This window comes from Myotis myotis, unplaced genomic scaffold, assembly GCF_014108235.1.
Source record: "Myotis myotis isolate mMyoMyo1 unplaced genomic scaffold, mMyoMyo1.p scaffold_m19_p_5, whole genome shotgun sequence".
In the NCBI taxonomy this organism is placed as follows: Eukaryota; Metazoa; Chordata; class Mammalia; order Chiroptera; family Vespertilionidae; genus Myotis; species Myotis myotis.
This window is the reverse complement of record NW_023416357.1, coordinates 42583693-42610549: the sequence shown is the minus strand read 5'-3', so window position 1 is coordinate 42610549 and position 26857 is coordinate 42583693. Positions and strand designations below refer to the sequence as shown.

The following is a 26857-nucleotide window of genomic DNA, read 5'->3' as shown; positions in this document are numbered from 1 at the left end:
TAAGCTATAATGAGGCAGTAGCTATCATACAGCTGTGTGTGTGAAAGCGGGTGCATTTGTATAACGATGAAGAGCATTTCATAACACATAAGTCAGTTTTCATGATGATAGAAATGTGTTAGCTAGATGTCTTTCTAATTACTTAGACTTATATAAAATGTCCTTTGTAAGGTGTAGTCTTGCATACTATATAGATCGTATTCTGCAGTGACACCTTGCAGGGGCAGGTTTAATGCTGGGCCCCTTTAACTTGCTCATGGGGGTGCAGGTTAAGGAGAGGTGGGGAAGAGAAGTCGAGAGTAGGTGCCATTCAAGCCATTAAAGCCGAGTCTTGACTGATTAAGTCCAAATCTGAAGCTGTTTTTTGCAGTAGACTTTGAACCACACTGTGTATGTAAATTAGATGACTTTCTAATTTTTTTAGGGAAACCTTTATTTTTCTGCTGATTCATATCTAAATGGAAACAATGCAATGGAAAGCATAGTCTGGGTCATTCAGGCCCGACTCTGAATTCTGGCTGCCACCTAACTGCCACTTGACCTTTATGAACTTCACATAAAGAGGGGACAATAAATTATGCCACACACACACACACACACACACACACACACACACAGGTTGGTTGGCAGCATTAAATGAGATAGGATAAACAACACTGTTAGTCCCTCCTCTTTAACACATTAAAGTTGAGTGCCTTGGAAAAGGTGATTTATTTTAAAAGGTCTCCAATGAAATAAGAAAAAGCAAGGCTAATTATAGGATAATGAGAGTGATTCATGCTCTAAGTGCTTTCTCACAATAATTCTGAATTAGGTGCTGTTATTTCATCCCCACTTTACAGATGAGTAAATTGAGGCCAGAGCAGTTAGATAACTGGAGTTAACCACCTGTCTGGCTCCAGAGCTGTTAACTCCCAGCATGGAGCTTTTGAAGAGGATAATGAGGATGGCAGTAATGATAATACCTAGATTTTGACAATGCTTTATCTTTGAGGACTTCTGTGCTCCTTGTTGCTTTTGTTCCTCATAAAGAAAAGAAGAGATGGCCAGATGTTGGATGAGAAAACTGAGATTCCCAGAGGGAGGCTGATGTGCCAGGGTTACTGGATCAGTGTGTGGCTAAAGGTGCAAGAACTTTTCCCCCTTGGTCCTTGTGAGTGTTTATAGAATGAAAGATAGAACAGTACAAAAATCCTTTTAAGAAGTGGGTGCTGTCAATTTTTTAAAATATGGAACAGACACAGGGAGGTTAGTTGTGTCGTTCAAGGTCACATGTCGTGCCGGTGGCCAGCCATAATTAGAAAGGGCAGCTGCAGCCCCGGAGCCACGGCTTCTGAGCGACCGGAGTGGGAGAGTTGAAGTCCTGGCGCATCTCCTTTCTGATGCACTTGGAGCCAGGGTGCATCCCTATGCCTCCTTCTAGGCTTTAGAAACCACCAGGGGGAACTGGCACAGAGGCCCTCATTTGCCAGGAGCTCAAACTGCCCCAGCCACAGCCAGGCGGCCTTTTGCTGAAGGTACCAGGGAGGCCACAGCCAGAAGGGAGATGATAAGGACTCACCCGGCCTGTGGGGGGAGGATGATACAGAGGACCCAGCCTTCGTCTTCCAGGGCTAGCCAGCTCTCTCTGCAATCTGAAGGCTCAGCAGTGTTTTAAAGAAAGCGAGAGAGACAAGAAACCAAATAAGGTTGGACCCAAAGCCTCTTGGAATTATGTGGTGTTTTGCCCTGTAGCCGGGATCCGGTTACAGATGCCTGTGATTATGGCCTTTGCAAACAGTTGTCAGAGAAATTCATACGATGTCCAAAGGCTGCAGAAGAGCAGATGTGTAATTAAATTTCAAGCACAGTTACTCATAATAGCTTACATGTGGACATGGAGTATTTAGGATTCAGGCCCGGGTCCCTATGTCTGGGAGGTGTGGGACGTAGAGACAAAAGCAGAGGGTGAAGATGTCAGCATGTTCTGGTGGTCTTTTCCTGTTGTATCATTTACTCTTGGCTCACAAGCCCTTAAAAGTGGTGAAATTCTTTCATAATAGTTAGCTTGCAGTGTCTAACATTGTCATCACTTGTCCTAGTTACTAAGAAGGCACCAATTGGCTTCTTTGGCCAACAAGCATCAACCATTGCAGCAGGCTATGGAAAATGAGTCTCTGTAGCCAACTTTAATTGGCTGTGCAGCAGACATTTTAATATTGTTAGCAAAATTCAAGGTATCCGGGATTGCCTTGCTTAATATCTGTTTTTCACAATTCATATGGTAAGGACTTTAGTGACTGTAAGCATTACCTTTATTTGATTACTAATACTGAAGGTCAAGATTGAAAGGAAAGAGTAATTATAATAATCTGATAGTTCTTTTGAAGCAACAGCTATAAGGTTTCTTTCTACCTCCAATCAAGAAATAAACTTACTGAATTTGAAAACCCAGTAAGTGCTCATTAGGCGACAAAAACAATTAGAAAGAACATTCCACTATATATAGAATATTCTAGTTCTTGTTAAATTGAAATGCCCTTTTCTGCTGCTTTTCAAATAATAATTGCTAGAAAACACAGCTTATCCTATGTTAATAAGCAGAGGACCCCAAATTGGGTCATGGGACAGATTTTTAGAATAAACTTAACTTTTCTATAAAATCTGAAAGTTCTTGCTGCTGTTTTTTAACGTGCATACCCCCGACATGGGGGACAGCAGTGGGCTGAGCGCCAGCCTTGCGTGGGATCGCCACTGGGACACAAACATGAGTGGGAGTCCTCTTCACAGGCTCAGTGGTCAGAGCGTGCTGTGGTTTTGTGGTGACTGGGACAGAGGGTGGAGGAGGGCGCGGAGCAGGAGGGGCCTGTGGCATCACCACTGGTGTGATGGCCCCGTGCACTGGGCTTCCCTTCCGGCATCTGTGACCCGAGGACACTGCTGTTCCTGTATCCCCCAGAGCTTCTGGAAAGCCAGCGGGGATGGCGCTCCAGAGCCAGTGAGACAACGTGAAAATCAAACGGGACGAGGTGAAAGGACAGTCGGTGTTTGCGTCCTGCTTTATCATCACAGAATCATGATACTTAATCCCACAGCTGCCCGTGGGGTAGCGTGACGATGATCCCGGTTAGAGGCGAGGAATAAAGTCTTAGAGGTTTGAGTAACTGGCCCCTGGGAGAGGAGAGTAAATGGACAGCAATCGGCTATCCTAGAGTCATTCCACCCCCAAACCACAAATGGTGAAGCTGGTACTTAAAGCGAGGAATTTGTTCTCCGGAGTTGGTGCTGTTCCTCCTCCTCAAGCCCTTTAAGGAGGTGAAAATGCTGTGTAAAAATGGCTTATAATTCCCTCCGCTTTGAGCTCTGAGATCCCACAGCCTTTTAGACCACTGGGAGGTGGTACACACAGGATCTGTGCTACTGTTAGCTGTCTGACCTTGGGCAAGGTATTTCTCCGTCTCCCCACGCCCCCCGCCCCAGGGTCCCCATCTGTAAAACAGAGTTAACAGCACAGTGCCTGGCACCTTGAAAGAGCTCAGTCAATTCATGATGATGATGAGGAGGACAATCATTGCTAACGGAGATTTTGGTTTCTGAGGATTCTGTCTCCCTGGACCTGTGCATGGCTGGAATGTTTCTGGGATGTTCCCAGATGGGGAGGAAGAAACCCCTGAAATACATACGACCCAGCTGTGTGTGTATGTGTAGTAGCCCAAGCCGAACAGAGGTACATGTGACTACTTGAAATGGAACTCCATACCAGGAACCTTCCTTCTTGCAAAAAAAAAAAAAAAAGTGGGGGTGGGGCGCGGAGGGAAATTATCAACTAAACCCAGATTGTAGGTGCCCAATTCCAAAACTCCCCGTGTGCTCCCTGCCGGACAGAGCCGGGGCGTGGCCTCATTCGGATCCTTTGTCAAAAAGTGGTCTCCCGCCTCCCCCTCTCTGCCCCTTAGGTGATTGTTTTTTCTGCTCTCTTCTTTGCTTTTGCAAAATCCATAATATTCCCTATTCTTCCTGTGATTGACATTTTGTTTTTTTGTCACAAAGATAATGTGCTGGCATTTCCTGTCTTTACAATGATCCTCCAAAGAGGTGAAGTGCAAAGGACCATGCCCGAGAAGGGAGCATAATGAATATCTTTGTGCTGCTGTCCAAGTTCTTGAGAAACTATTAGAACTGGATTTCTTGGTGTTTGCCAGTTGAGGTCAAGCCAACATCTGTACTTGTCTTTCTTTCCCAGAGGGCATGGCAAGAAAAGAGAAAGGGAAGAGTTCAAGGAATTAAAAACAGAGTTTTCATTAGGATAACATTTGGGGTCAGGTAAATATCTCTGAATTTCATTGAAGAATTCCAAGAGGCCAAGGGCAGAATCTCCAAAAGACTTGTTTCAAGGGCGTAGTTCAGTGGAACATTCCTTTAGACCAGTGGTTCTCAACCTTCTGGCCCTTTAAATACAGTTCCTCATGTTGTGACCCCCAACCATAAAATTATTTTCATTGCTACTTCATAACTGTCATGTTGTTACTGTTATGAATCGTAATGTAAATATCTGATATGCAGGATGGTCTTAGGCGACCCCTGTGAAAGGATCGTTCGACCGCCAAAAGGGTCGCGACCCACAGGTTGAGAACCGCTGCTCTAGACCAATGAAGGAAATCTGAGCATGTTATTGCTTAGGAGACCCTTAGGAAACAGAAATGGAAAAGGATACCAAACCCCACATTTTCTTTTCCTCATTTGGAAGGCGTGGAAGGCCTGGGAAAGAGTTTCCCCAGTGAGCAGGAAATACTTCTTCATTGCACATGAGCTGCTTTCCTTCCAGGAGCAGGAGAGTCGTTTCTTAACCTTGTGGACTTTGGTCGCTAATGTGGACACCCAGGGTGTGTGCAGACGCATCCGGGCGGAGAGCAGCATGACCATCCTCAGGAAGTCAGGCCCGTTTCCCAGCCTGTGGGTCAGCCTGTAGCCTTGCTCTTGGTGGTTCACGTTTGTGTTGTTTAGTTACCAGTTTCAGGGTTCAAATGACCTGGTTTAAAAAGAGGTAAGCTCTTGTTTAACTTCTTAAAGTTGAGAGAAGCAGTCCCCTTTGACTCTGAAGGAAATGAAACCACAAGTCAGGCTACTGGTGGCAATTGTGGAATTTGTGTTCTGGAGATCTTTAAAAGTGGAACATAAGAATTAGGTCACTTAAGTAAGTCGGCTTGGAGGCTAACCAGGATGGCCTCTCGTAGCATTCCAAGTTTATAAAACAACTCATATTAATATTCACGTGTCCTTAGAGCATAAGGGAAATCAGTACTTTGTGGCATTATCTTTTGACTTCTTAAAAACGTGTTGCGTACTCCATGCCTAGAAATGGCTGTGTCTCTCATTTGCATTGTATGCTAATGCTGCTTGTGGAAAGTTAGGAGTGAGTGGGAGTGAATGGGGGGGAAAGGAAGTCAGAAGGGTTGTTGGTTTAGAAGATGACATTCGATCTTCTCAGAGGATAGCACTGAGAGGACACTTGGCTTAGACCGAGCTGACTTGACTGAGCCTATTAACAAACTCCCCAAAGAACTGTACTTAGTGGGAGGGCACTTCCTGTAAAGAATGACTGCATTACTGACTGATCAAGTTTGCTGGATTTAAATGGCCTCTAAAATGCAAAGAGGTTGTTTGGTTCAATGTTATTGGAAGCTATTACCTTAAAAAAGTTAAGAAGATTGTCTGAAGCAAGATTTTTAAATCATCTGGCTCCAGTTTGAGTCTAGAATGACAAACATTAAAAAGTCAAAGAAATGGTTCCTTGTGGAATGTCAAACCACAGTGAACATAGTTCTTGGTGACCTGTTGAATTCCCAGTGTCCCCAGGGCTGTCTACTCCTTCTGCAAATGGCAGCCAGCTCTCTCCTACCACATAGTGACAGACAGTTTCCTCCCTTTCACTGACCTTAAAGAGACACCGTTCAGGGGCTTGCGAGCACCTGTAAGGACTTTTGTTTTTTTAGGAATGGGAGAAATTGAAAGCCATTAAAGATGTTCAGCAGATGGGAAAGCAGAAGATAAAATTGGGAGCCTTGCTTTGTTGGGTTTTTTTTTGCACAGGTAATTTATGAAAACTCTTCTTCCTTTTTATTTAGTAAAGATGTATCTTAGGAATTTAAAATAGGAGGTTAATGTCCTTTGTACTCTGTTTCTTGAAATTGTGCAGTCAATGCAATATGGATTTAAGACTTTCCCAGGGACCTAGGAGCTAAATATGTTATCTTCCCTTTGTTTTTCTCCTCTTCGTCTTTGTTTGTTTGTGTGCTTTCCCTGGGGCGGCAAAAAAAAGGGGGAGAACTCTTAAGCTATAACATTTGGTTTTAGTGCTGTTTTCTTTCCTTGTTCCGTTTATGAAAGGACACATTCATTAAAATAAGACCCTATGTTTTTAGTTCTTTCTCTTTTTCTAACTTTCCTTTTATTTGAAGTTAGTTCTGCCATGTGGTGGTTTTCAAGATGTTTATTTACTATGAAACCCTTTCTTTCAAATGAAATCTTGTGTTTAACCCTAATATACGAAGAAGGTAAACTAGCTGTCCCAGGCCCTCAGCCCCTTCTGCCCAGGGTTCCTGGGTGCCTGAGGCACATCTGATTGGTGGGGGCTGGAGACGGGCCTGGGGGAACCTGATTCTAATCCCCTGGCCTGAACACAGGATTAGGAGGGAGTGCCTCGTTTGCCATCCTCGACTACGCCACCAAGACTTTCTTGTCACTTCTCTTTTCTGGACTCGAGTCCCCTCTTTGATGAAATGATGGCTTTGCACGGACCATCTCCGAGGCCCGTCCTGTGCGGCAGTCGGCAGCTCTGGGTTACATTGAGGGAGCGTTGGGGCAGTGAGAGCAGAAGGCCTGGCACAGGGAAGAATTGTCCTGTTCTATCGTGAAGGGTCTTCAGTTCATGCCAGGGAAAGCTCAGGAACCAAAACTGATTCCTCAGCAGAATGGTCTCAGGAAAACGTCTTCCGGAGATTTCGGTGAGGGACCTGTCACCCGCTTTACAGAAGCATCTTGTGGAGAAAGGGATTTAAGTCAGTTGTGAGCTGTTGTTCATCATGGATTGTAGTAACATTTGTTGGTAAGTGGTGCGCTATTAAAGAGGAAAGGTTTTCTCTCCCTAGAGAAATTATGCCCTATCCCCTTTTCTGTGTGTGTGAGTTTGGAAATGCATCTGAGGCCTAGCTCAGGAATCTGGAGTCAGTCAGCGCATTTGCTTAGGGATGGGGGTGGTGAGGCCCAGGGCAGGGTTCAGTCCTCTGCGGGTCAGCTAGCCGGGTGGGGCTCTGTGGCCAGACTGTACTTTTAGCCCCGACCAACTGCCTCTCCCATGTGTGCCGGGGGTCAGAGGAGCGGGAGAGCGTGGGAGGGCCTGGGGTCCGGCTTTTCCTCCTGGGACCCAGCAGTGCAGGGCTTGGCTTCCCCGCCCAGGGGGATGGAAGGTACCGGCCTCCATCTTTACAAGGAAAACCTGAAAAACTCCCTGTGAGCCAGAGTCTCAGTGTCTGCTGTTTGTGGGTCTCAGACTGAAGACAAAACTCGCCAGGCCAGGTTAGAGCAGAGGTGATTGACTAGCGCTCCATAGTGCTTGGCGCGCATGTACCCTCCTCCTCGCTGGGGATTGGCAGGAGGGCTGGCATGAGAAACCCACTCCTGTTTTAACTCCTTCAAGTCCATGGTTCTCTGCAGGTGTTCTTGCTGCTTCACGGAAACAGTTGTGTGATTAAAACATGAAACACTTGATTTTCATCTGAAACAGAATAGTGTACAGGCATCTTATGAAAGTTGTTTGGGGAAAAAAAATGTTTCCAATGTACACAATTCCCCTAAATAATTGTTCTCTACGAATAGGTTTTTACTATTGACTACAGATGGAACATTTTTCTCTTGTTTCTTAGCATAAATGCAGTCATGTCTGGAGCCTCGTTAGAATTTCACTGTTGCTCAGGAAGCAACTAGATGTAGCTAAAATCTGTTTTCTATGAAAAATAGGAAAGACGAGTAGTCTGAAGTAAAGTATCTCTGACATTTGTCTGATGAGAAAAGTATTAGTTTTTGTTAATACAAAATTCAAACATTACAGAATTATAAAATTTACATCCCTCTTTTTTTTTTTAAAAAAAAATATATTTTATTGACTTTTCCACAGAGAGGAAGGGAGAGAGATAGAGAGTTAGAAACATCGATGAGAGAGAAACATCGACCAGCTGCCTCCTGCACATCCCCTACTGGGGACGTGCCCGCAACCCAGGTACATGCCCTTGACCGGAATCGAACCCGGGACCCTTCAGTCCGCAGGCCGACGCTCTATCCACTGAGCCAAACCGGTTTTGGCATTTACATCCCTCTTAATCTCAGCACCAACCAACCCTTGTGGTAATCACCATCAAGGTACTTTTGATTCGGTTGTGAAGATGGGTATAAAAATTAAAAATTTTAAACTTTTGTTTTTGTTTATCCCCAGAATTAATTTGCTCTAGGTCAGTAGCTACCAAAGGGTTTTAACAGTGAGTGTTTCCTTCAAACAAACTTTAAGTGGAATTCTCATACAGAAAAATGAAAGATAAAAGCAGGGACGTGCTAGTTGTTGTTGGGGAAGAACTGTGCTCACTTCCTCTGGGGCCCTCGCTGCAGACCCCCTGCTGCAGCACCTACCTCGGCGCCCAGCCCCGTTGCTTCAGGGGTTGGGTGGTGCTGAACCTTCACCTCCTGGACTAGCTCCTAACAGGCCACTCAGAGTGCCGTCGGTTTCTCCATCATTGACTTGGGTGGTTATTTTTAGTTAAGCTACAGTTAGTCACAAACTTAAAAGCAAACCGCCTCAGTCAACCAGTGACTTTTTTTCTATCTTGAAATTGGACCATTACATTTAACTCAGCCTTTGAGTTGAGCTCAGTTGCCATATTTGTCACTGCGTTTCAGTCTGTGCCAGGAAGACTTTCTCCGTGTGGATTTAAGTTTTAAAGCTGTGACTACAGTGCTTGCGCCACAGTAAACACTCATGTTCATGGGCATGGTAGGAACGAGTAATTGTGTTCCTGCTTGTTTTCTTCCCCCTGCTAGATAATAAACAATCAGACAGAATTATTTCATGCTGTAGATCATGCCAGAGTGTCTTGTTATCTTTGATCAGACTAGAGGAACTCAGAGTCCTGCAAAAGGAAAAACACAGCCTTGGTGAGCGTGCATTCTTGAATCCATGCTGTGCCCAAATGCTATGAAGATAAGATGGCACTGAAAATTATCTTTCTTAGCATTAAAAGATGTTCATATACAGTGAGTATTTATCAGGCTCTTGCTGTCTAGTGTAGTTTGGCTAAGCCTTGAGATAGAGATCAGATATTTCAATGCACTGGCTCCTTTAATACACATCTCTACTTTTTTATTAGACAATAGCCAGCTCTTCCCTTATTTCAGGGGTAATCTCACCTTTACCCGTGGCTTCAGTCACCTCCTATAAGCTGATCATTTCCCAAATTATATCACCTGCTCTAAACTTTCCTTGGTTCCTGACCAGTTGCCCACTGGAATCCCCCCGACCTGATTGCCCAACAAGATACTTCAAACTTAAAACGTCTCAGTGAGAAAATTTGTCTTTCTACCCTCATCTGATCTCCCTCACCTACTCCTCCCCCCTGCACCCAGTTTCCTGTCTTGGTTGGGACATTATCATCTGCCCACACATGTATTTGTCAACTGACACTTACTGAGAACTCACTCTGTCCAAGGTACTATTCCAGATATTTAGGGGGCAGTACAGCACAGACTAACACATATTAAAGGCCTTGCCTCAATGGCACTTACATTTTAAGTGGACAAACAACTAACTTAAAAATCTGTATCTAGATATGTCTACAGCTTCCTGTCCATCTATCTTTGTGGATGGCTATCAGGCAGTAGTGAGAGCTATGGAGAAAATAAACCAGGGTAAGGATAGCGGATGGAGCTGGAGACCTAAGGATGTGCACTGTGGTTTTTTTGTTTGTTTGTTTTATGTTTTGTTTTGTTTTGTTTTAGCTAAGGCAGTCAGGGAAGGAGGTGGCATTTGAACGGAGACTTGAATGAAGTGAGGGGACAAGCCATATGAATATCTGTGATTTGAGGAGGGCCTGCCTCAAAGGGCCTAGCCCTTCTTAGCCAAGGACTGAGTCATGGCCATTTTTGTCATGATGCTCGAGCTGCACTTTGTAAACATTAGCCAGCAGATGGATGGAGCTGGGTGTGACAGAGGCCATGCCCAGAGCTCTGCCTGAGCTCAGAGAAGGGAGGGTAGGAGGAGGGCAAAGGCAAGAGTCAGTTTCCAGAAGGCTTCCCGGAAGATGACACTTGAGTTGGGTCTTGAGCAGAGTCTCATGTGTGGAGTGAGGAGGCTATAGAGGCAAATGGGGACAGGACAGGCAGAAGCCCTGGGGCCTCAACACTGAGCTTTAGATTTGGGGTGAAAGCCACACGAGGGGGGAGCACCCAACCATGGCCTGTGATGGGGAGTGGTCAACAAAACCCTGGACAAGTGAGCTGGGGACAGGTGTGTTCTAACAGGACAACTTAACCTGATTTGAGTGCTGTCCTCAGGGAAGGAGAGATTAGAGAAAGAACCTCAGGTTTCCTCTCTCTCTCTCCTTCCCAGGTGCCTCCCCGAGGGCATTCATCCAGATCCTCCTTATCCTGTGTCTTTTTTTTTCTGTTTATAAGGACAGTCACAGCGAGGTTCTGCTTCTGAGGGCTGTTACAGGAGCCTCTGCCATCCTGGCTAGAAGATCAGTCATTTATGTTTTGAAAAAGAATATTGCCGTCCGGTGCCTCTGAGAAGGGCCCTGACTGTGAGGTCTGAAAGCTTGAGGGAGGGAAGGCAGGTCTCAGTCTTGGCTTCTGACCCAGAGTGAGGATGGGGAGGCGGGTACCTTGACCTAGACGAGGGAGGACATGCGGTGGCTCCTACAGGGAGGAGCTGGGGCTCTGGGGGTCAGCCGTGGTCTGGGCGCTCATTAGGAATGGGCTGAATGTGTGGTGGGGAGCCTCCTCCCCAGAAAGCTCTGGCTTTCTCCACATGCAGTGTTGGCATTATTTCAGTTTTAGTGTTTATTTGGAAGACTTTATAAATACAGTGATTCGGTGATAAGATTTCCGTTATGTATAATAGTGTTTACTCTTTAATCCTAATTCACTCTGTTTATTTGTGGTGAGGTATATTCCTCTGCTAGGGTAAGCAGAGTTGTTCTAGGACATTTCAGAAGTACGTACCCCCTCTTTATCTCCCTGCTTAGAGGGTAATGCTGTGCTTTTGTTCTCCTTGTGGGGTAGCAGTTGTACTGAGTAGGGTCACTACAGGGCTCCACCGCCAAGGCGTTTTATGGATTTATTTTTATTGATAAATATATTGTACGTTACTGAGCAGCACTTACACTATCATAAGCTTTATGAAGATATTTTATTAAAGGTTTATGTACCTTTGTTTTGTTACAATACAGATTTTTTACAAATTTCTTTTGCAATGTCTTTCCCTGAAAGTAGTAAATGCCTAACCACCCTGCTCTCGTGCAGCTCGTGTTTGCCGTGGTTTTGCTCCTCTGACATTCATTCAGAGGCTGTCCTCACTCAGGCCTACAGGACACAGGCCTCTGGGCTTCCTGTGGTAATTGAGGCTGTCCTCCGGCCCTGCGTCACCCACATGTAACACTGCGTCACTAGCATTAAAGTTTTAGGAAAGCTCAAAGCCTTGATGACATAGACTGACCCTTAAGATACAAATCGCCCTGAGAAGATAGCGGTGACCCTGCTTGTTGTGGCCTGTGTGGTGGCTGCCAGGCCCTTCCTCAGTAGAGGTGGGGGAGGGAGAGGCGCCAGGGCCCCGGGCGGGCGGGCAGGATGGGGAGCAGCCTGCTTGGCTAGAGAGGACCCTTCCTCGGCAGCAGCAAATCAGACCTTGTGTGTTTGGGTCTCTGGTGCCTGGCAGGGACTCAGGTGCCCAATAGGTATTTTTTTGACTGGGGTGAGTCAAATAATGGACAGATAAGTGAAAACGGTAAATTTTTTATTTTTATTTTTTATTTTGTTAAACCTCACTTGAGGATATTTTTCTGTTGATTTCTTGAGAGAGTGGAAGGGACGGGGAGAGATAGAGAGAGAAACATCAATGCAAGAGAGACACATCTATTGGTTGCCTTCTGTACACGTCCCGCCCAGGGCTGGGGATTGAGCCTGCAACCGAGGTACATACCCTTGAACAGGACTCTTCAGTTCGAAGGCTGATGCTCTATCCACTGAGCCAAACTGACCAGCGCACAAAACAGTAAATATTTTAGCGAGGGGAGCCAGACCTCTGAAAGCAAACACTCCATTTCTCCACTAGAGCTGGCTTTGCTTGGAGGCAGATTCCCTTTCTCTGGTTTCTTTCCTTAAATCCTTTAAAGGAAAAGTGTTTCCAAAATCGTGAGTTGGCCTGTCTTGATGGTGTGACCTCTCTGTGCCTTTAACAAGCTTCAGCTGTGTGAAGGTGACGCTACGAAGGTCAAGCAGGCTCACTTCCTGGGCTGCAGGGGGTTTATCATTGACGCCAGTCTGGGAGCAGGGCCTCTACTGCTCAGATACAGGGTGGGGCACAAGTAGGTTTACAGTTGTTCCCATGGAAAATAATACAATAGCTAATAAATGATAATGCAAGAAATAAACTGTGTTTTACATGCTCACAACTGTAAACCTACTTGTGCCCTACCCTGCGTGCTTCAGCCTGCCTGTGTCCATATTACCCTGTTTGGAAATCTTAATGGTACTTTCTTTCCTTCTAGTTATAATCTTGGCATCTGTTTTTCAGAAACATTGTCTGTTACTACTTAAAGCTTATGCCCAGAATTTGAATGCCGACTGCTAAGCAATGTCAACCAGAGGAAAGGCTTGTCAGTGCTTCCCGTCCAAGTTATTCTCGGCCGCCTCTTTGCCTCGCTGCTCTCACCTGTCCGCCTGCACCGACCTGCGCGTGCCCGTCTTCAGTGACCTGCTCTCAAACAAGGGGCGGGGTATTGTGAGACTTACGCATTGCTGGTGCACGACCACGTTCACAGCAGCTCCTGGCTTGCAAAATGATCACATATCTATAGTCAAGGTGTTTTTGTTTTTTTTTAAAAGCCAGGGAATTAAGAGCAGTTTTCATCTGGGAGGATGGTTTCTCAGAATTACCTCGAGTGCTCTTTAATTATGCACACTTGCCCCTCACCCTTCTCCACCGTCCATATTTTAAGGATATTTCAGGATGGAAGGAGTTCACGGAGGGTGGTCCAGACACTGGCATTTTGAAAACACCCACTGAGGAGTCCCCTGGGTGGATATCACCCAGCTTCTCCCGTGCCTGCCGAGCCGTCATTTGTCTCTTATGCTTTCTCCTCATTCTGGAACCCTTGCTGTCACCTTTGCTTGGAGATTTTCTCCATCTTAATAATGCAGCGTTCCTCTCTTCCTCATATTCTGCCTTTGGCCGTCCTGATGCAGGCATCCAATTGTTTATTTAGTAAACAATTATGCAGTGTCCACTCCACGCTGGGCACTGTGCTCAGTGCAGCAGATACAGAGACGAGTCAGCGAGAGTTGGTTATAGTCTCAAGGAGCTTCGGGCCCAGTAGATTTACAGGGAAAGGTTAACAGTTGTGTGAATAAATGTGGTCCTGGCTACGTGTGTGTAACAATAGCAGTGTTTGGATGCACGAACCTGATGAGTTGAAAAATGCAGTTTAATGAGTCTGACTAGTTGCTGCCACATTGGTAGGCTATTCTGTTGTAGCCGGATATTTAAAATTGACCCGTTAACAGCTTCATGTTGATGTGATTTTTTAATCAGGTAGTTTCTCCTTCCTTAAGAGTAAAAGGAAGTTTCTGTGATGAACAGCGTTTGGCTCAAAGTCTATGAGGCCTCTGGAAACTGGAACGTCAGTCATCCGCTCTGGCTGAGTGGCAGGGCAGGCATTGTGGAGGTTCAGGTTCCCAGCATTTCACAGGGGTTAGTTAACGCAGCCCAGCCGTTGGCAGCCTGCCACTCTCTCTACGTGGTAGACAGTTTCGGGAAATTTGACACTCTCGTGTCTTTCCTTGAAAATCTTGCAGGGTTCAGCAGTCCTTCAGTGGCTGACCCATTTCTGTTAAACTCCGGTTGTCAGACTCAAATGTGAGGTTATCCTGGACCTGTTGTCAGAATGGAGTCAATGCATTTCATTAACTTTCAAAAAACAAAATAAAACAAAACAAAAAACCCTACCGTCCTGGTCTTTGAGAAATTTCTACTTTAGCTGCGGAAATGGGACACTGCTCTTTGTGCTTATTATGCTGTCACCAATTCCCCTCAAAGTGGGAACCAATTTCCTGAAGCATTTATTGTATCAACAGGCCATACACCGTCAGGCTGGATTTGGACAGTTATTTGTTTAGTTGACACACGTAAGCAGAGCATTAGAGAGAGTGTCTACTGAACATATAGGGTGCTTCTTAGTGAGGTAGAGGGGTGGTTTGTGAGAGGAGTAGGCCTCTTACAGTATCTTGCTTTTAGCTTATCTCCTTTGGTATTCATTTCCATGCTTCAAGTTTTGGGGGCTCGTTCATGCCCCTGTCCTTGATGAATAAGTTTGATGGTTGGAAACCATCATGTCTTGGTTGTTGCAACATCATTTCGCTGGCAATAGCCTGGACTTGGGAACCAGAAGTCCTAGGTTGGAGCCCAGATTATAACATTTACTAATTGTGTGATTCCCCTTAAGTTGTTCAAATTCCCCCCCGTAAAATGGAAATAATAAACGATGTGTCTGCCCTCACCCCCACTTACCCAGCTACCCATCTACTCACAGTGTGGGTCAAATGAGAATGTGAATTGGAAAATGTCATGTGTGGCTCGGCCATGGGCATTCCCTTGCTTGCCAAAGATGGCGTAGTGAACTAACTATTGCAGGGGGCCTGAAAGGACGCTATGTTGGAGGACAGTTATCAAGACTTTCCCCTTTTACAGCTTCTGTGATCATGGGCAGCTGCCTCTTAACCCACCCTAGTGGCAACCTGGACCACTGGGAGGTGACTCTGCTTAAAAGGACATTCTTTCTTTAGTTAAGTTGAAATTTATCCTTATAACTAACTTCCAAGATAATTTACACTTCTTGGTTCTAGTTGCATGGAGTAATATGAAACAATTCAAATCAGTGTATTTCAAGTCATAAAAAGTTATCATTGAGAAAGGGGTCTTATAACTAACTCTGCTTCCTGTTTTTAGCAATTCTATTCAGTAAGAGCTGGTGCCTATCACATGGGTGTTTAGGCTTTAAAGGCAGCTATTGTTTCTCCTCCTGATCTCCGGAAGTGGACCAGAAGGGCATGAGACTCAAATGGAGTTGAATGGGAAGGAAACATTTTTAACTCAAAAATAACGGTGATTTTAATTTTATTTAGAATACAGTACTTGCAAGAGTAAACAATGCCTCCATTTATTGGGCTATGAATAATTTAAATGGCCAAGTAGACTACTGAGCTGTAAAAATGAAGACAAAATATTGATAAAGAAAAATATTTCTAATTTTTATAAGCTCCCATGTGTTTAACAACCAGTAAGGGAAGAACATTAATTGCACATAAAGAAATGGAAAAATGGTGATAGGGCAGCGTGACAGTGCCTTTGTGCGCACTACACTGATGTTCTTACAGTTGCCACAGGCCACGGGAGGACCCTTAAGTGTCTCATCAGAGATGAAAGGCAGGACCCACTCTCTACATTGAGTTCCATATTGATTACAGAATTTAAAATAAAAACAAGCAAACAAAAAAGCAGCACTGGCCTTGTTGTTTGATGCCCCGGGTTCTGTTCTTGACCCTGTTGCTGTCTAGCAGTGTGACTTTGGGGAAATCAGTCTTTACTCCTCAGAATTAGTTTTTTCTCAAATTAAACTGGGGAACATTTTTCTGCCCTGCCTGTATTATATAGTTTTTAGGATTAAATGTGACAATGTATATGGATTCAAATCTTCACTTACTTGCAGCCATCTAACTTCTGGAAAGTTCTTTAAACGTCTCTGTGCCTGCTACTTTATCTTTAATTTGGGGATAATACTAGCTAGTTTTTTGGGAAGTAAGTGGGTTCATTCCCATGAAGTACATAGAACAGTGCCTGAGAGTTCATGCCTAATGCAATCGCTATTATTTTGTGAAATTTTGAGTGCTGTGTGACTTAGTATATGTTTAGTCTACTATATTTTTTGAAATAATATCTAAAAATAAAAATTATTATAACAACCTATTTAATGACCAAACCCAATCACAGAATTGGCACGTTTTATCTTTTTTTTTTTTTTTTTATCACTTTGGTGGTTTCCCAAGATATGACTTTGTTGTCAGAAAAGCTTAATCATGATACCAAAACTTAATCCCAAGTGCTTTTAACCAGCAGTGTGAGTTTGGACAGCAGTAGGTGGGGGCCAGCATTTGACCCCGCCTTCTCTGTTACTGTTAGGGTCTTGAGATCTGCCTTAACTGTCTAGAGCAGCCGTGGGCAAACTACAGCCCGCGGGCCAGATCCGGCCCGTTTGAAATGAATAAAACTAAAAAAAAAAAAGACCGTACCCTTTTATGTAATGATGTTTACTTTGAATTTATATTAGTTCACACAAACACTCCATCCATGCTTTTGTTCCGGCCCTCCGGTCCAGTTTAAGAACCCATTGTGGCCCTCGAGTCAAAAAGTTTGCCCACCCCTGGTCTAGAGCTTGGCTTGTGTTGTATGTAACAGCCTGGAGTTTAAAAATGTTATCTTTGATTTGAGCTGTTCAAGTTGGGGTATTTTTTGAGCCATGTAACGTTTAGTGGTACTGAAATGTTGATCAAGAACTCCATTTATAGCAGACCCATTCATAATAATCCTAGTGACTTATTTCCCAGAAGCCACTTCTAGATAAAAATACTGATCATGATGTCCCATGACTTTCCCTAAAGGAGTAATATTAAATTGTGGGAAATGCTTGGAATTTAACTAGTAATTAACTTATTAAGAACCATGTTTTTAAAAAAATCACATCTCCCCTAAGCTATTATAAAAAAGGAACTAATGAGTTCAGAATTCTTTTTATATTTATTTTTTTATAAAGTGAAACCCAGTAATGATTGTACAGTATCTTCAAGTCTGTTACTGAACTAAAATAGTTTCTGTAGATAGAGGAGACTTGGAGCCCAGTGCTGGCTTTTTAGCCCCAGGTCCAGTTTGGATAAACACTGCTGCTGCTGCCTAACTAGTTACCGGTTAGAAGTGTAGACTTTCATTGTCAAAGTTTGATGATGGGTATATTTGGAAGTTTGATTATAGAAGATGGGCACATGGCCTTTTCCTATTTTCCTGTTTATCAATAGAATTGAGATTGTTGAATGTTTTCTGTTTGATCCATCTTGGATGGAGCTAAAAATATCTCTTCATTCTTAATTGTCTTTTTACTATTTCTTGCACCCTAAACCCTTTATTTCTAAAGTTTTACTCATATGCTATATTCCATTATAGTCCTAAGTAACATGATTAGGCTAATCATTTTGAAATGAAGAAATTACTTTGAAACATGTAAAAAGCACAAGTTAATTTTTATCTGCTGGTCAATTTCTTTTCCATAGTTTTTCATGAGGGACTGCCAGGTTTCTGTTTGGGAGTTAATGAAGAGACTGTATTGTGAAGGGGTGCTTTCATGGGGCCACTTGGCAGGGAAAGGAGTGCTATGTGGAGACCCTGGATCTGTGTGTGATACGGGGAAAGGTTCTCTGCTTCTTTCAACATCAGGTTCCTCCTCTGTCAGTGGCACTGCCTTTCTGGAAGGTTACAGTCTGATGCCACACATTCCTAGGTGCACCACAGATTTCCAACAAATGGTTAACTGTGATATTTTATGTTAGGAACTCGTTCCATATCTGTTGAATATTTCCAAGCAATTCTGAACAGACATTTTGGGATTCTCTGTTTGTGAATGTATTAATAGACTTAGCATTTTTGAGGTTACCTGAAGACTCTGAGAACACCGAAAGGAACACTTGATTTTTGAATAGACTAATCACTCAATAAATTCTTACTTCTTGCTTCCTCTATTTACTGTGTTAAGAGTTTTAATGACCATTTTTCATTTCTCCAGTTTTGACATCCTTGTGAATTTCGCTTTTAAAAAAGTTAAAGAGCTCTGGCCAGGTAGCTCAGTTGATTAGAGCATCATCCTGATGTGCCAAGGTTGCAGTTCCATCCCTGGTCAGGACAGACAAGAATCAACCAATGCATGCATAAATAAGTGAAATACAAATCAATCAATCTCTCTCTCTCTCTCTCTCTCTCTCTCTCTCTCTCTCTCTCGCTCTCCCTCTCCCTCCCTCCCTCCCTCCCCCCTCCCCTTTCTCCTCCCCTCTCTCTCCCTCCCTCTCTTTGAAATCAATAAATAAAAAAATAAAAAGTTAACAGAGTAACTGAAAAGGATATAAAGTACTGCCAGGATATTTCCTCATTCACAATATCATATTTCATTCCTTAATTTGCTTCTGGGTTACTTGAGCCTGATGGTGGTTACAAAGTGCCCTCCAGGACACAAGTTGCATTTTCATACTGGTGCCCTTGTGAGGGGAAAGGAAGGCATCCTCAGTGCATGTTCTTGGGCTGCACCTCCCCCACTGCCTCTCGGTTTTTCTGGCTCATCAGTGGGTTGGACCCTGTGTTGGTGGTCAGTGCTCCCGGTGGCTGTGTTCTAACGCAAGTTGAAGGGTATACTGCTTGGGAACCAGTATTTGAAACATTACATATTTTAATGAGCCATAAAATTGCACAATGTCTTCTTTGTGTTGTTTTATAACCCAACATGTTGTTCGATTTGTTTCTCCAGGTGGCATTTTTCTGAAATTGTTCACTGCGAATTCCTGGCATTCCCGCAGATACACTAGGTAAGTAAATGAAATCAGATGCCCTTATTGTCAGTGATTCTTTGGAAATGCTTTCCAGGTTGGTAGCAACTTACTTGAAAGAGGTGCAGTGTTTCAAACTTCGGGGCCATGAATGGTAAACACTAGGTGTTGTTATTTTATTTTTTGTTTTTTTTTGGGGGGGGGGGAGACGGTTAGATTGAAACACCACTTGATGATCATACACGAATGTTGTAAAGGACCCTGTAAAGTTTCAACGTGGTATTAAATTTAATGCTATAGTTTCCATGCTTCAGTTCTGACATGATCTGTTCTGTTACTATTCATAAAAACCAGTTTCAGGGCTCTTTATAGTGGGCCTAGCTGGCTAAGTTCTCTTTCCTTTTGAGCTTCTCTGTGGACCATTTCACTGTTTGTTATCTTTTCTCTCTGAAAGGCGAAGTAGAGATGGCCAGTTCAGATTACCCCTTTTATGACTGAGTGTCCACTCAGGTAGAGGAATTGCCTAAATAAAAGTTGAAAACAGTTAACTAACAGGTGATTTATGATTAACTCTATGGATTTTAATTTTTAAAGGCCACTTTTGGGAAATATTAGTAACAATAATGGGGGCTAAGCACGCATTCAAGAAAAGCAAGTCTTGTTCAACCTGTAGTGGTCTCCTTATGAACTTGAGGATGTAGCACAGGCCAAGGGAGCCAGCTTGAGGTATGGATTTGGGACCAATTGATACCCTCCTACAAAGGAGAGTCTGCCATGTGCAGGGGATTTGTAGAGCATCTTCACAGACACCGTGTCATTTGTGGGAAGGTGATTGTTTAAGCTTACAGATTCTGGAGGAGGGAAAATTGGTGTTTTGTCATAAATTGAACTTTGACTTTTCAAATGTTACTAAATTGTTCTAACAACTGCTTGCATTAGATTAGGAAACTTGGTTCTTTATGTGTTGTTTTTTTTTATGGGAACTGTAAACACTTGTGAGTTATGAAATTATTTGAGCACAGTTCTTTATCATGGGAAAGCCATGGCTGGTCTGAGACAGGTGGGTATCCTGAGAAGGCTGATCGTTGGCACCGTTACTGATAATCTTTAATCTGCTCCATATGTATTTAGTGGCGGTGGAAGAAACTGATTTTCCATTAATAAAACTATTAATTAAAAATACATATACCTTTTCCTATATGTTGAAAATAAGGATTTATTGCACGTTTTTCTGAACCAGGTGCTCATAAACCTGTCGAAAATTCGGCTAATAACACTCTGTCATGCATGGTTCAGATCCAGAATTTCAGGTGCCCATCAGCCAGCTGACTTTGGGGTTGGTAGGGAGGCCTGTTTTTTACTCAGTCAGTTCTACGAGCAAAAACAGTCTCAAACAGAAACAGGTCTGTACTGGTGAGGGTGTCCTGGTGAGGGGCGTGTTTATTTCTATTCGGAGGCACTGTCTGCCATCTCGCCCCTTATATAAGGAGTGCCATGTTCACCCCTGAGTTAAGTGGCTCCATATTTCCGATGTATCCCAATGATGATTTAGTCCCCCATGGTGGCTGTTGCCCTGGATTGCTGCCAGGCTGGCCTGTTTATCCAGCTCTGGGGAACAGCCAATTCCTTGCTGCCGTGCCCTCGGGAGCTGCATCACAGTCACCCTTGAAATCCCCATCTCTGAGGATTTAACCAGATAAAACCAGCCTTCTCGGAATCTTTTTAAATTTTGACCGTGAATTCATCCCAGACAAGTACAATAAAACTTGACCAAGTCACACAGACACAGGCACGGCCATTCTGAATTTACAGCGTCTGAATTACAGAGAAATCTGACCTTACCTTCTGTTATACACAGTCACTCACATGCTATCAGCTGGTGGAAGGTTTCTTGTATTGCGGCTGGGGGAGAGCCTCGCTGTCAGGCGGTCCCAGGCTGTAGCCCCGCCTCTGCTGGACTCAGACCTGGGCCGGGATCCCAGCTGTGGGGCGCATTGGCTGTGTGACCTACAGCAGGTTTCTCTACCTGATGGAACTCCCACCTCTTTACACGTGGACGCCGCTTCCTCCCAAAGTGGTTTGGAAGATTGAACGAGGCAAAGAGGGCAATGTGTGGTACACAGTAGACAACAAAGTACTCCCTGTCTGGCTCCCTGATCCTGAGGATCTTGGAAGGAACTGCCCTGCCAGGCACCTGTGCCCTCACTGGTAAAGTGGCAAGGTGACACCTACTCTGTTCTACTCTGTGAAAATTGGGAGTAGCCTTTGAAAATCATGAATTTAGGGTATGTGTTGATATTAGGGACCTTCTAATGGGCAGACTTTAAAAAAATGTAATCAGAACTTCCTGGGCTTGAATCCCAGCCCTATACCTTATAATTAGGTGTATGATCCTGAACAAGTTACTAACACCCTCTCTGGCTCTCACCTGTCTCACAGGTTTGCTGTGAGAGTAAATGATAGAATGGGGCATACAGAAGTAGTACCTAGTGAATCTCAATAAATATGGCTTTTCCTTGCATATAGTTTGACTGTTAATAATATCGAGGTTTTTAAATGCCAGTTTTAGGGTATAGAATTCATTCCCACTAGCATCTTGGAAGAAGATAATTGAAGAGGGGAAGCACTTAATAAGAGAGGGTGTAACAGCCTTCCCCCTTTACTGAGGGGAAAGTGAGTCAAATATGTGGTCTCTGAATAGGAAACTGGTAAAAATAGAATAGAAACAAGACAGTGGTTTTTCAAGATTTGTAAAAAAGCAAATCAAAGTAATCGCATATACTAAAAGCTTAAGGGAATGCAGTTCTGTTCCTACTTTTGTTACTCCTATGTTGACGGCTTGTCTTTTTTCTGGAAAGACGTTCTGCTAGACCTGGGCCTGCCTGAGAGAGGAGTATGGGAGATGCTCCCAGCAGGAGTGCTCTCTTTCTATAGAAAGTTGCTCCCCTTAGGAGACCCTAAACTTACTGAGGGTTGTTCTGAGTCTTTTGTTACATCCTTGGTGCCCAGTACAATGTGTGGCGCTCAGTGAGTATTGGGTGAATGGCTAAAGGATAGGTGATGGTTAGGCTGTAGAGCTGGTTCTATAACATTTCTGTTACTCCTCACCCGAGGATATTTTTCCATTGATTTTTTAGGGGGAGAGAAGAGAGAAGGAAAGACAGAGAGAAACATCAGTGTGAGAGAAACACATCAATTGGTTGCCTCCTGCATGAGCCCTTACCAGGGCCTGGGCTGGGTAGGAGCCTGCAACCGAGGTATGTGCCCTTGACCAGAATTGAACCTGGGACCTTTTGGTCCGCAGGCCGACTCTCTATCCACTGAGTCTAACTGGCTAGGGCCATTTCTGTAACAGTCTCTGAAGAGACCTCTACTTCAGGCACATTGTAGGTTGCCCAGCATAGTGCCTGACACATATCATGTGCCCAGTAAATGTTGGGCAAATGGAGGAGTGAGTATGAGCTTAAGTATAACTCCCAATTTGTTAAGGAGTTTTGGCAGAATGACCCGTTTATAATTTGGGAAGCCATGAAAATTCTTTTAAGCAGAGAAGTAAAGTTGAACATTAAGAAGGCACCACAAGTGGCATATTGACCAGGAGACCAGGTAGGAAGGGGTCATTGGCAAGAAACAATGAGGGCTGGGGGGGCAGGTGGGCGGAGCTGCAGCTAACTGCTCAGTCCCGGGGGCAGTGTCCATGGGTTAGCTTTGGACAGGAGCTGGCAGAGAAAGGGTGTGATTGCCATAGACAAGCTTAAACTACAAGGAATGGATGTTAAGGGAATTCTCATGTACTGGCTTTTGTTCTTTTGAGAAGTGGAAGAAATCATTTGTCTTGGGGAGAGGAGGTGAAGGCGGCGGGGGGTGGGGAGGTTTAAAGAAGAATGAATACTTCCCTACTTGGAAAGGAACTATTCTCTGTGCTGATGTGGCCAGAGTCCATCTTCCTGTGAACTCTGGTGCTCTGAGGGATTACGCCACAGGGGATTCCAGTCCTCTGTTCAATGGGATTGGTCCATAGGACGTTCTGGATTTCACATTAGTAACCACAGTTTTGTTTTGATCAAATGCCAAAGTCTATGAAAAAGACTTTACACAAATCCTGCAGCAGGTGGATTTGGAATACCAGTTGGCACTCCTCTTGTCATTCCGTCTACACCAAGAAATGCCCTTGATCCTTCCATAGACAGCTTGTTACTTTAATGATCCACTTTTAAATTGCTGTTTGAGAGGGAAATGAACTGACCTCAGCTGACTGAATATGCACTGGGATGGAATGGAGGTGTTTCCCTCATTGTCACTGTAAAGTGTACTTATCCTATATAATAAAAGGCTAATATGCAAATCGACCAAATAGCGGAACAACCAGTTACTATGACATGCACTGATCACCAGGGGGCAGATGCTCAATGCAGGAGCTGCCCCCTGTGGTCATTGTGTTCCCACAGGGGGAGCACCACTAGGCCAGAAGCCGGGCTCACAGCTAGCCAGCACAGCTGTGGTGGCGGGAGCCTCTCCTGCCTCTGTGGCAGTGCTAAGGATGTCCGACTGCGGGCTTAGGCCTAAGCCATCAGTTGGACATCCCCCGAGGGTTCCTGGACTGCAAAAGGGTGCAGGCCGGGCTGAGAAACCCCCCTCCCCCCAAGTGCACAAATTTCATGCACTGGGCTTCTAGTGCTTTTATATGATGCTTGTTCAGTTAGGTAAGTAGTACTTGTATACAGTTTTATTTTGTATCCCCTTTTACTTCCCCTGCCAAACCATGGCAGTCCTGCTTACCACCAAACAAAGCTCAAAAGTTCCAAGATCCTTCCCCCATAAACACCCTCTCTGCTCTTTGAAATTTCGTCATGATTTCCTAGCATAAACTGACTTCTTCTGAACTAAATATTGATTTTATCTGCATTCCCTTTTGGATTAATTTAATAACCAAAATAAAGTTTGTGTAATCTTTTTCCTATCTTGTACTCACACGCTGGGGGCAACCACTAGTTACCAGGCGAGGGTCCCATGCAACCTGTAAAGATGGGGTTGGTCCCCCATATCTGTACCTTACATTACCAGCCCAGAACAGCCTATGAGAAACTCTTAAAGCTACTTGGCAAGCTCAGATGGACTTGGAAATGTACCTGATTTTGATCCAAATTATTCTATGCACACAGCCAAGTTGTGTTAGGAAATGGACACTTCCTGTCATTAACTCACAGCTTAGGTCATCTCTTTCAAGTAATGAAGGCAAATAGGACTGAAAATCCACTTTAGACATCTAGTGTGACTAATCTGAAAGAGCTGGTTTCTTTCTTGTTTCCTCACCACCACATTTCTCCCTTCTTGCTTCATTTTCAAACTGCATACCTGACTCAGTTGCAATTCAGTTCATTCCCTCTACCTCCCTTATATTCATGCAGTGGCTATGGATTGGAAAGACAGTCACCCTGTGGTCAACTGCTTTCTTGGATTCTGTCTCATTATTCAAGGTCATGGTAACTAGTTTATTGGCCATTTACAACCACATCAGGTACAGTTAAAGTCTATTCTAGAAATTGCCAGGCATTTTGCTAAGAAGGTAGTTGCAGAGAAAGCCACTGGGGCAAACCCCTAGGAGTTACAGTTTTCTTTAGCTGCTGTATATTCTCTTTCATGCTTGCAGTATTGATATCTGCACATCTCAAAGCAAAGATGGTTTTTCACCTGCCCTCAGGTGTACATTCCTTTCTTCACATAGTTGAGCGCTTAGTCTGTATACAATTTTATGTTCAGTTATTTTTTTGTTTTGTTTAATATGGCATGAAATTTCCCCATATCGTTAAAAGTTTCTTGTTAAAAAAAAGCATTTTGATGGTTGGATATTCTATCTTATGGTACATATTTAAATCATTTGAACCTTCTATTTTTGACAACTAAGTTGTTTTCTGATTTATTTTAAACCATTAAATATAAACTTTGAATATCCTTTTACAGACATCTGTTCAGTTTTTAAAATACTGTATATCTAGGCAAGTTGGGCTCCCATTGGCAGTCTAAGAGTTTTCTTTTATCCCACCCTAAAGATCATCGGATCCTTAAATCTTTGACAATTTGGGAAGTGAGAATGGCATCTCATTTTAATTCTTACTGTTTTTGTTACTAATGAAATTGAATGCTTTTCATAAGTAGAATAGCCATTTATATTTTCTCTTTTGTGATTGTGTCCTCCTTTTCAGGTGAGATTGTCATTTATGACAGCTGATTTATGATCTCACCCTGCATCCTGCCCTAGTACTTCTGTTTCCCCTTTGCCTGTCCAGGGCAGACATGATATAACTCCTGTTGACAGAATACTAATAATAAACACAATATGCTGGCTCATAATAAAGTGTTCACTGACCCCATGAAGTGAATCTTACCTGCTTCTCTTCTAATGTTTCTTGTCACACTGCTTGGCTGACTTTTCTTGCCGGCCTCTTAGTCGTTGTTTCCTTGACCCTCTTCTCCTTTAGCTCCTTGCCTTCTCCAAGTTATCTAGTCCACTCCGGGACTCCAGCTGCCACCCACAGCCCAGACCTCCCCAGACCAAACTCTCCCCCAGGCTGCAGACCCACATAGCCAACTGCCCAGTGGTGGTCGTCCCCTGGTGTCCCACTGGCACTTCTAATGCAGTGTGCCCCAAAATGAACCCGTTCCTCCTCCTGGCTAGAATTATTCTTTATTAGCTAGCTTTTCAACTTCACCTCCCAGGGAACTCGGGCAAGGAATACAAATATTTTCATAAGATTCTTTCAGGGAGTAGAATTAATATTTTTGAGAATGAAAATATGGTGAATTGTCTCCCAAGGATTGAAAGACTTTATTAAGATTGCGAAATATCCTTCCCCAGGGGTACATTTCTTCAGGGGTTATGGGAAATATGGTGCTGGGAAGAATAAAGGGAAATTTAAGACCATGGAAGTTGGAAACAACCAATGAAATTCAATCCATTTTTAGAACACATATGACACACTAACTCCCAGAGATTTAAGACAGCTCAGTTTGCTTCCTGAGCCTTTCAGGCTCATTATGACTATGACACAGAAAGGTTCTTCTGCATGAATATGCTGTGACCGTGTTTTATTTACTGTGTATGTTTACTGCACCTGAATATAGGTGTCCCCATGGGTCTGCCTTCCCTTATCAGTATCAAGTGGTTTTACTGTTGGTACTTTTCCTAGACTGGGTTTCCCCCAAAACAGATTCTACGATAAGGATCTAAGCACAAGTAGTTATTAGGGAGTAATCCTGGCAACCATTGAAGGAATAGGGATTGGGATATGGAGAGAAGAGAGCCAATGAAGGGATGTGTTTGAACGGGTTGCTCAGTCCCTGGTGAATTCCATGAAACAGCCTTTAGAATCATCCCCTCTGAGGAGCTGACAAGCTGGGGTATGTCTCCTCCAACTCACATCTGCCACTGACTGACGTCTGCTCTTGAGGCCAGCCCTGAAGGTGTGCTCCTGCAGGTAGAGGGTCTGCAGGCGGAGGGCCTGGGTGCTTGCTGCATGTACTGGAGTGGGAGCTGAGGGGACATTGGTAGGCACTGGCAGTGCCTGCTGAGTGCACTGCTCTACGTTTTTAACAAGTTCACTTTAGAGGCAGCTCAGAGGGTCAGATACAAAGCATGTGCAGTTTGTTAGCAGTGTGTACTTAAATTACATCAGTACCTGCTAGAAGTCAGAGTGAATTTAAAAGCTATTGAGAATTTGATACTACTGATCCTGACCCTGATACTGGGAAGGGAAGATATAGGGAGAGTCTCTGAGAGGCGTCTTGATGTTGTTTCTCGTGCCTTGGTAGCAAACACCGATAGGCCATTAGAGTAACAAATCGGACAACTGGATTGTTAGGCTCCTTATAGTTGAGGTTTCCTCACTGCTAACCAGCCTACGGAATTATAACTCGGCCTATAAGGAAATTACGAGATTTTTTCCATACACTCAGATCTGGAAGAAAACAAAAATCTGAGGGA

General features: G+C 43.9%; 2 protein-coding genes across 2 annotated transcripts in view; both read left to right on the top strand.

Annotated features, from left to right (window-relative positions):
• Nucleotides 1–26857, top strand: part of LHFPL2 (LHFPL tetraspan subfamily member 2) — a 134832-nt gene that overhangs the window by 36109 nt on the left and 71866 nt on the right. The window contains exon 2 of the mRNA XM_036308832.1: nt 18858–18915. The gene's annotated coding sequence lies outside the window, so the exon portion shown is untranslated. The remainder of the gene's footprint in view (nt 1–18857; nt 18916–26857) is intronic.
• The window catches only part of LOC118656070 (ADP-ribosylation factor-like protein 2), a 66717-nt gene that overhangs the window by 36098 nt on the left and 3762 nt on the right, over nt 1–26857 (top strand). The window contains exon 2 of the mRNA XM_036308835.1: nt 18858–18915. The gene's annotated coding sequence lies outside the window, so the exon portion shown is untranslated. The remainder of the gene's footprint in view (nt 1–18857; nt 18916–26857) is intronic.